Source organism: Lygodium microphyllum, chromosome 17 (genome assembly GCF_053477565.2).
Source record: "Lygodium microphyllum isolate KBCC chromosome 17, Lygodium_microphyllum_v1.1.10, whole genome shotgun sequence".
Taxonomy (NCBI): domain Eukaryota; kingdom Viridiplantae; phylum Streptophyta; class Polypodiopsida; order Schizaeales; family Lygodiaceae; genus Lygodium; species Lygodium microphyllum.
Genome location: NC_141151.1, coordinates 54,802,157 through 54,813,382, shown reverse-complemented (window position 1 = coordinate 54,813,382; position 11,226 = coordinate 54,802,157). Strand labels below are relative to the sequence as shown.

Sequence of the window (11,226 nt, the reverse complement as noted above, 5' to 3'; positions counted from 1 at the left end):
AGAGCTTATGACTTTCATTCATAAGGTAAGATATCTATCAAGATTCATACCTTTGCTGTCTCAGTTGCTCTATCCATTGCAGATCATTTAGATGGATAGTAGTAGAGATTGAGGAAGTGTTTTAACAAGTATAGGTCATGCATCATCGCTCCAAGCACCTGATTGGGAGAGGGAATTGTTTGTAAATCCATCAATAGGAGAAGATGCTATTGGAGCAATCCTTATGCAACAAGGAAAGAATTGTCAGTATGTGAGACCTATCGATTTTGCAAGTCGAGTGAAGATGCAAATAGAAAGAACATATACTAAAATTGAATTAGTAATGATTAGTGCAATATTTTCTTTGCAGAAAGTTTAGGAGGTATTTACTACCAAAACCCTTTACAATTATGATAAGCTATACACTATTGCCACACAATTAGTGAATAACTCAAATCTTTTGAGGAGAGCTATAAAATAGATTATTGAGCTTGAGAAATTTCAATATAAATTTCAAGTTGAGGATTCAACTCGGGCTACAATAGGAGATCCTTTGACTCACTAGGGAAGTTCATTCTTGCTAAAAGGAAAATTTGGAGACAAAGAGTAAGTGAAACCAAAAATTGAAAACTCATTTTTAATGTACTTTGATGGATCATATTGAAAAGCACATCAAGCCCAACATCATGAGGGATTGTAGTTTATGATCCACATGGAAATTTTATAAGGAAAGAAACTGCTAAACTTGAGGCAACTAGTAATAATGATGCTGAATATGTAACCTTGCAAGTAGCTATCTTACTTTGTAGAAGAATGGGAACTCAAGAATGGAGGATTATAGGAGATGTTCTACTACTAGTGAAGCAAATCCTTGGAGTTTGGCAAATTAAGAATCCCAAACTTAAGAGAATGTTTAGCAAAATTTGAAGAGATTTAAATCATTTTGAGACTTTGAGTTTGAAACATATATCCAAGAAAGAGAATCAAGAAGCTCATAATGTAGCTCAAGAAGCAATTTTTCAAGTATTTGCTATGAAAGCAAATCTTCCTTTGTACAAAGGAAGAGAAACCCTTGAATTGGAAGAAGAATTTCTCTTAACTAGGAAAGTACCGTTAGTGCTCCCAAAGACAAGAAATATAGATTTTGAGAAGAGTTGGAAGATATAAGTTAGTGAATGATGTTCTTTATGCCAAGGGAGTGGATTTGATTTTGAGAAGAGTACCTTGGAAGGAGAATATATATCATATTCTTGAATCAAATCATGAAGGAGCATGTGGAGGACAATATTCCTACAAAATAACTCTTTTAAAAAATTAATTAAAGGATATATGTGGCCAAGAGTTTATAAATATGTAAATCATTGATATAAATCATGTCATGAATGTAGAATGAGTAAGAAAATGTTAAAAACAGAAGCAAGAAAAACAATTCTTACTTATGACATTTTTGAAAAATGGAAAATAGATGCAATCAGTCCATTACTGCATAAATCAAGAGGAACGATATACATTTCGACTGATGTTGATTATCTTTCTCATTGGGCAGGAGCTAAAGCTATCAAAACAATCAAAGCCATAAATGTAGGAAAATTCATATGTGAACACATATGCTGTAAATTTGGGACACCTTTAGAGATTCTATCTAATAGGGACCGGGTTTTAAAGAAGAACTAATTGATTATCTTTGTGAGAAAGTGAAGATAACAAATAGGTTTTCTTCCCCCATATTATCCCCAGTGTAATGGTCTAAATGAGTGATTCAATTGTGAGTTAATAAGAATGTTATCAAAAATGACAAAAGACCATCCTCAAACATGGGACATTGAGTTACCAAGTGCTTTGTGGGCTTACCATTCGTCTAGGAAAGAGAGTACAGGGTTTTCTCCATTTAAAATGGTTTATGAAAGAGAAGCTGTATTACCTATTGAAGTGGAAATATTGACTTTAAGGATGTTTTAAAAATTGAGTGAGGATGAGGACAAAAATTATCTCATAGGGAGATTGTTGCAATTACAAGAAGCACGATTGAACAAACAAGAGGCATATGATCATTATGAAGAAGCCAAGAAATAAATCTTCAATAAATTAATAAAAAAATCAAAAATACAAATACAAAAAAAGGGATTTGGTTTTGAGATATACTAGCAAGTTGGATTATACTTTCCAAAAGAAATTTCAAACGAAATGGGAAGGACCATGTAAGGTCACATAAACTTATAAAAATAGGATTTGTGCAAGCATTAGAAGCTTAAGATGGAAAGGCGCATAAACAAAGAATCAATGGATACAGACTAAACATGTCTCAAGGATGATGACAAGTCAACTAGATGAGTGGTCACAACAAAAACGCATAGAACAACAGAATAAGGAAACAAAATGGATGATAGATGTAGCATCATTTTATGAAAGAAACTCCTACGCATGAATGCTTGCATACTAGGGGGAGGGCAATATATCAAGCACTTTCATGTAAACTGAAAACCCCCTAGAAAAACTTTAGGTAGGTTTTTTATAGTTTAGTTATTGTGTGTGATTGTTTGTTTTGATGTTTTATAGTCGGATTTTTTGTATTTTTCTAGTTCATGTATTATTTTTGTCATTTTTTTTGGATTTTTTAAGTTTGGAAACTTAATAGACTTGGTTGAGATTAGTGTTTTTCTGGAAAGATTGGAGCAAGACTTTGATAATATATGATGGACATCCTGAAACACGTGTATTTTCTTGCCGATACTCCTACACATCACAAGGATTATGAGTTCACAAGCACTTCACATTGCACTTGTCCAATGCATTGCACTCAAGCGTCGTCTCCTCATTTTATCAATTACTACCATGCCAAGGGTTGGGTTGATGCACATTTTGTGCCATCATTGAGCACTAGCATGGCATGATGCCCGTTGCAGCTACATGTAGTAAATCTTAGATGCATGTGCACTTGAGAGAGCACTTTTCATTCTATACACATTGTTCTTTGCATGCACGAGAGTTGGGATTTTTATCACCAAACTAGGAATTGTTGGATGAGTGGAAAGGTGGTTGAGTGAGTTTTGAGGATCGTGAAGGACTCCTTGAGTTGTGAGATGGGTTGTTTTCTTGATCAACATCTTACCATTATTTTTTTGAGGAACTATGAGATTTTGGGAGGGTGGAGGAGAGTTCAACAATATTTTTTCTTTGTAGAGTGATAAGAGGTAAGGTTGAGGATCTAAAGTAACCAAGGAATTATGTTTGCATCTTACATGACACATGGGCATATGTAGATAGGCTAGGCACTATTTTTTTATCGTGTGGAGCATTGCTTGTATCATTGCATAGCATGAATCCAATTTTGCATTTCTTCTCAAATCATGTATTATGGAGCACAAAGTTCATCTTCAACAACATATTATTGTTAAGATACATTGCATGGTAAGGCATGTATATATGAAGAAAACAAAAAGTTTTGGAAGGCTCAAGAGTGAGGAAGTTTCCATTTTCTTGAGAACTAGCATGGGAAAAGGGTATCAATGAACCTAATTTTATTGATCTTGGGGGGGTGGCTTGCTACTGATATCATGGAAAAGTTGGCGATGCTACATAAAGGGAATTGAAGTCTTGATGATAATGCATGATGACAAAGATTAAAGGAAGATCATATACTTCATAGTGAAGTCATGGGGCTTCTTGATGAAGTATCGTTATTTAGTGTGGAAAAAGGTAGTGTAGTTGCAATTTTTAAGTTAATGGAGTAATGGACATTGTGGCATTAGTTGGAAAGATGATAAATATGACTATCATTGAACCAATAAATATCATTGTGTATGGGTCATTTGTGGACAACATCAATGTTGCAACTGCCTTTGTTAAGAGAAGAACATGATAGTAAATTTGGGCATTTCTGATATACTCACACTAATTGATGTTGGGTCATTGGACACCACGACAATAGGGCTTTTATCTTGGAGGATCTTTTAGGAGATCATAGTCATCCAGGTATTGTAGCATTCGATATGGATTATGCTTGCTGGATGGAGGAGCAGGATTGTCATATCTATGAGCTAAGGTCTATTTTAGCTACTCATGTGACAAATAGAGATCTGCACCTTCTTGTGGAACATGGTATAACCCATTTTGATGAGCCTTTCATGTGAAGGGTAGTGTTGTTAAAGCTTATGTTTTCCATATTTTTTCTGCTATGTAGAAGACACTAGCAGAGCACTGCTTCATGTGGATGCGGTTTTTGGCCTTTCGATCTGTTAAAGATTTTGATTCCTCAACTGGAGCCACTCATCAAACATCAACTATTAGCATAGTATATAACTTGCAACAATCTTCACAATAGGTAGAGGATGCTTTGTCTCAAGGGATGGAAGCTTTGCACAGCAGAATCTAGCTATACAATGTCTAATGGGTCTCTTGTTGGTACTCCAAATATTGTGAACTACATGGGTCAGAGGGCCATGGCTCTATGGGTAAACTAGGGACATTGGAGAACTTCATTTGCCATGCCGATAACCTTAGACAACACATACTTCAAAAAATGGATTGCATCCTTGCAATTCATCAAGGGGCCAAACCATTTTTTTCTAACGAGTTTGAAAAAGATGATAATCTACAAGCAAGCAATATAAATGAAGACTTAAAAATCTCTCATGCTTTTCAAAGCCTAAAAGCTTACAAAAAGCAATACGGTAATGAAAGGCTTGATGCTTTAAGAAAAGCTTTAATTGTTTAACACACACTCACAATGCGTATGAGAAGAGAGAACCTATAAAAAGGGGTGAGAGTAAGAAGAGAGGCCCTTCTCTTGATTGCTATTCTTGTCTCTTAAGTGAGGTGAGAAGAGGAGGGTCACATACAAGCATGTGGAGACTTGTTTGAGTTCATCGAATTTTCAAAAACCAGATACTTAAGGTTCAAAGTATTGTAACAACTCCAAAGAGGTATGAAAACTTTATGCAATTATTTTTTAGAAGTTTGCATTTTGAACATTGTTCTAGGTGTTAGATGCTCTACATTGAGCATATTTTTGTTGTCACTAATGCTACAAGAGACATAGTTGTTCATTTGTGATGGAGTGTTGGTTGTGTTGTGGTTGTAAAAAAACAAAAATTCTCATCGTGTATGGTACTTAGACAAAGTCAATTTCGTAACAACTGGCACTCCTTGTCTTTAATTTTTGGGTTGTGTGAGGATTATTTTTTATCATCGATAGCTTGGGATCCCACCTCTTATTCTTCTACCCTTGAGTATTAATAGATGGTGGTGATTTGGGTTTTTAATTCTTTGTCTTGGTTGGTTGTGGTAAAGGCACTTTGTTGTTGCGATTTGACTTTGAGGTACTTGAAGCTAGCATTGAATCTAGGGCATATCTAGCTTTGTCCTAGTAGAGGAAAGCACATGATTGAGAATATTAGAATATTTATTTTTTGTTTTAGTTTGATTGTGGTTATTAGCCAAATGTTTGGGCTGTGGTGGTGATATTAGAGGCATCATAACCAATGTTGAGATTATTATTTTGGTCATCCTAACAATAGATGCTCCTTGATTTTTTAGTAACCAAATCCATTGGTTGCCTAGATAGTATCCTTAAGCATGCAGTGAGGTCATGAAAGCCAACCATGGCTTTCTCTTCTATAGTTTGAGCTTGTGGATCTTTCTCTACACAAAGTAAGCTTGGTTGGGTCCTTTACAAAAGCATGAGATCCTGTATTCTTGGATTTGATCTTGGGGAATCCATTAGGAAAAAAATGAAATAAAAAATGGGACTTTCTCCTCCTTAAGGAAAAGTGAAGATAATAATAGTAAAATAATCAACTTTTCTCTCCACTTTTGCAAGCTCATTTTGTCTCATTTAGATTATCCACAAAGGATTTGCTCTAATTTCTTCTCTCCTTATTCAACAACCCTTTATCAACTATATTTTATATTTAGAAAAAAGTTATTTACAAAAATGTGGTGCTTGATTTTGAATGTAAAATGATTAATAGATATGGTGTGATTCATCTTAAATAAGAAACATGAAAAGAAAAATGTCAAAAGTTTCTTTTGAGATTTTTGGGGATTTTTTATATTTCAACTTTTGGTCAAAAAATAAGCATATTGGTTGATTTTCACATTATTTGAAAATTGGAGTAAATTTGGATTTTCTAAAATCCAAAATCTCTTAGAAATCTCTTCTCTTTGAGCTATCTTGCTTTATTTCACTACTCTCTCATAGCTCTATTGTGACCTCTTCTCTATGTCTATGCAATCGACATTGACACAATGAACTATGTTTATCTTCATTGCTCACAATCAATCATCAATACCCATTGTATGTAGTCTATCTATGTGTGCACTTTTCATTTATACTCAACTATTTAATTTACATTGATATCTCTATCTACCTATCCATCCTACCTTCATATACTAAGCTTGTTGCTTTCCTTTGATATCTTCATGTGTCTATCTATGTCTCTCCAATCTATCTCCTCAAATATCTAACTCCCTATTTTCATAAACATATCTGTCTATCTATTTGTGCATCTCCAATCTACCTCCATAGAATCACGCACCCTAATGCCATGAATATCTCAGTGTGTCTATCTATGCCTCTCTAGTCTACCTTTATAGACATCAAACCTCCTATTTTCATTAACATCTATGTGTATCTATGTAGAGTACCTTAACACACTCAATATACTTTTGAGCTAGACTATGTAATCAATTTATATATTTATAACTAGACCACAATCAATAGAATAAATATAGGTGAAAAGGAGATACAAGTTGAGACCAAGCTTGAATATGCTCCATTATTCAAAAGGACAGAGTGTACTAGTGTTGATCCTCAAATTCTACAAGGATACATGCAAATAGAATTGAAGCACTAGACTTGTGGATTGATGGATGAATCTACCTAATCATCCTCTAACTAATAAACCTCCAATTTTCTTAGAAGTCATAGATTTTCTAAGGGTGAAAATGGATTGTTTGGTTATACTATGTGACTCAAAGAATGCATATTAAAAGTATTCCCAACTTGCCAAGAAACTGTATAAAAAGCTGTCATGATGTCAACTATATATCAACTTTAAATGCAACAGATAATAAGTAAAGCAACCAAGTGAAAATTTTAACTTAGAAAAGTAATCAGATGATCTCAATGTAGAACACTATTCATGACGTCAGTATCTTGTAAAAGGAGACAAAGCTACAATTGGACAACCTAAATAAGATTAACACTAAGTTGATACAAGAGAACAAATGAAAGAAAAATCCAATTTATGAATTGATTGTGAACATTGGCTAGTGGAAGCGACATATCAAGGCATGCAAGGTTGCTGAAAATGAAAATCTAAGTGAGGGTGAGCTTGGGGGATTAACCGTTTGAAGGTCAATGAAGAAAAGTGCATTGGAAGAAGCTTTGAATAGCCCAAGTTCAAGGCCATACAAAGGAGAAGGCAATCGAGTCCATGCTAACAGATATCTCAAACAAGTTCTTAGCTATGGATGCACAATTTATTTGTGATAGGATCAGCATTAGCACATGGACTTAATAAAAAATATTCAAATGTATAAAGGATGGGTTTGGTTATGTGCTAAAGAGAAATAGAATTATACCTCTTACTAGAGCTTCAAAGTTAAGAGAGGCTCAAAGGCTAATTTAGTACTATAGCTTTGGAGTTGATAGGAGATTCCATACATGTTATTGTTGTGGAAACATTGAAGGTAAGGACAAAAAATGCATATAAAGTTAAGTCTATAAAGCTCAACAATTACTACTTGGATCTGTGCAAGGTGTTGTTGGAAATGGTAATGTATTATAATATTTATGTTGAAGGTAAGAATTAAATATGCATATCAAGTCAAGTTTATAGAGCTCAACAATTACTACTTGGATCTATGCAAGTTGTAGTTGGCCATGGTAATGTATTATAATATGTATGTTGAATAATGCTATAGTTTGTTATTAAATTGGATAACGTTGAGGTCATCAAGGGAGTAAAGCTAAAAAGATTTAGTTCACTTTGATTAATAGAGCCTTATAATTTGACAAGAACAACCCAATGAACTTTAATGTTCAATGAGAGTGCAATCTATAGTGGCTTGCTACATATAAAGCACCTAAGGAAATATTTGAGGTGTTATAGCTCTTCTTCACACACATTCCAAACATCGTGATCACCAAGAACATGGTGTGATACTCTCATTCGAAGGGTATGGTGAATACCTAGTTGAATGGCACCTTGAAGGAGACTTGAAAACTTTAAAATACATATGTAGATTCTCCAATGGTGCAAATGAAAAATATACATACCTATATTCTTGATAGAGAGGATGGAAGGGAATATGCAAAAAAAAAAACTGGCAAAGAGTAACAAGTGTTATACCAACATGTTATAAATAAAATCTCACATGAAAGTTCATTTTTAACATTCCATCGGATCGTACTCACATTTGTTCGTTGTATGCTTTTATTATAATTGTGGAGAAAATTATCTATACATATATTTTCTTTGCTTATAGAATACAATGGGAAAAAGAAACCATCATAATGTGTAAGAATATGGAATGAGTGATAAAAGAGCTTGGGTTACACAAGCATCAACAATTGAAAAGAATGAGAAGAGATTAGGGAAATTGGTAACATGCTAAAAAAACATTACTTCGGAGGAGCCAAGCATTAGGAGAGTTTTGAGCTAAAAAATGGGCCTTCTAAGGAATGTCATGTCACAATATTTTCTTAAAAAGAGAAGAGATTGTAAAATTTTTACAAACGAGCTCCAAATTTGTCAAAGTTTGAGGGCTAGCTCCTTTACTTCAAAATATGATGTTGGATGATGGAGATAAGCAAGACTTATACTATACATAACTTCTAAAAGTTCTATCACAAGTTACATGGTATATACAAAGTGGAGATCTTAGAAGTATATGAATTGTATTAGTTATTCTTGATATTTTTATTAATGTGTCATGTATATCTTTGTAGTATATCCTCAAGATTCCATGAGCTGTATTTTGTAGAAAAGGAAATCCTCAGAGTTTGGTCTACACAAGGGATGGAAATTTCACATTGGATAGCATGTGATAGATACCCAAAAAAATCAATCAAGGTGGAGGGGTGAATAGCATTAATCCAAGCTTCAAATCTCGATCTTGGTGGTACAAGATCATAGTGGCAAATGAAGCTCAACTCTCATATAAGAGAGGAAATGAGAGTGCTAATGAAGTCATTGCCAGACATGATCAAATCATGTTATATCACTAAAAGAGCACATTATGATGTATTAAGTACCAAAGAAAACCATACCAAGTGACTAAAAACAAGGCTTCAAGAAGGTCACAAATGGATTGGAAAAGAACTAAGATACTAAGATGAAGAATGCATTGTGTAAATGCAATAAGCTCAAAGGGATTTTGAGTCAACAAATTCCATGATATTTGTAAAAGAAGTGCGACTACATATAGCCCAACTTTGCAAGGTTGGAAGATCCTATCCTACGCTAGAGATTTATCTTCTCTATGGAGAGACGGAGTTTGTACCATGCTGTGAAGTGATTGTTTTGTATATATTTTGTAAAATAAAATATTATTTTTCAAAGTTATTGTCATCTACTAAAGGCAATGTTAATAAACCATGTTTAATGGAATAATAAAATGAATCTATTTGTATATATTTCAATAGTGTGGTAGTATGGTTTACTAATGAGATAACTAAAACAAACCCCAGCAAGAAAAAGTGGGAGGCCTTGGTTCCTGAAAATTGATCGCCTATGGTTGGATGGATCTAATAAGTCCAATAGCCTTCTTAACACTAGATAGAGTTGTTTAGTATGTCCCTCTTCACTTTCAAAAAGATAGTTACTGAGATTACACCTCATTTTAGGGGACTAGAGCTAAGATTTTATCTTACAAATAGAATGATCGAGTTTGACCCTTCCTTACCTTACTCTTTTTGAACCAAGTGTAATATTAGCCCTAATCTCACATTTGATTCGTTGCAAAGGAACATTTCTTAGGTGGGCACATTAGACTACTGTTAAGAGTGACTTCTCCACGCTTCCCTTGTGAATAGAATCAGGATTCCCATAATCAACTAAGTCTAGCATCTCCCAAGGGAAGATTGAGTAGTGATATGCATGGATATGGATTTTAGTCTACTATTAGAGAACTCATTTGGGTTTATTAGAGAAGGAAAATCACACATAGCCCTCTTATAAGGTAGTTTTGCTACTTGACTATTGTAAAAGCTAGCAATACATTCAACTATATTTAAAGACATGACAGGGCTTCTTCGTAGGTGTAGTTTTAGACAATAAACACTTAAGGTGAAAATTTGTAGGTAGATGGTAAGAAACTAATGTGTTTTGTGTTGTAGTGAAAATTACTAAGTGAAATTAAGTAAATTAATAGATTTGAAATTATTTATTTGTGGATTTTTATGTCTATTTGTCACATAATCATTACTTTACACATAAGCACTACAAGTGACACTACTTACATCGTACGACAATGAAACCCACGAAGAAATAAATATAAAATCATCTTATTTTCATGGGATTTTCATAAGAATATTAGTGTCGAGAAGCATTTCAAGGTTGCTCATGACACTAACCAAGTTGTAGAAGAAACCCTAAACCATGGAAAATATTTCCTTTGATATTTCTACATGTTAGAAGAAGAAATCACTATACAAAAGTACTCTCCCCATCATGATACAAACCAACCTTGTTGATCTAGAGTAAAATATTTAAGTTTACAATAAAGGTAAAGCATATAATAAAGGAAGTAACAAATATTGACAAAATTCCAATAAGTACAAAAGGTTAATAAGGGTAGGTGAAACAAGTATGTTAGTTAAAAGTATGTTTGACAAAAAAACAAAAATCTTGTATCTTATTTTTTATTGAAGGCCTCTCAAATGAATGGTATGCATAAGCACAAAAGAAATTGAAGAATAAGAAGCTCTACATAAACTTACTAATATGGGCTAAAGACCAAGCTACATGACATTAAAATGAATGGTACTAAGAAGCACAAAATAAATTGGAGAATGAGAAGCTCCAAACTAAATTCTTGATATGGGCTAAACACCAAGTTACATAACATTAAAATGAATGGTATGAAGAAGCACAAAAGAAATTGGAGAAAGTGAAGCTCTAAAATAAATTGCTAATATAGGCTAGAGATCAAGCTACATGACATTAAAACTTCAATGAATCAACTAGGTAGTTGCATTCATTGAAGTTTTAATGTCTTGATCCTGAGTTACATTGCATTTTG

General features: G+C 33.7%; 1 pseudogene; it reads left to right on the top strand.

The window, feature by feature from the left end:
- The first annotated feature begins 223 nt into the window (after positions 1-223).
- Positions 224-4,693, top strand: LOC148021901 (transcription factor TGA2.1-like; annotated as a pseudogene).
- The last annotated feature ends 6,533 nt before the right edge of the window (positions 4,694-11,226 follow it).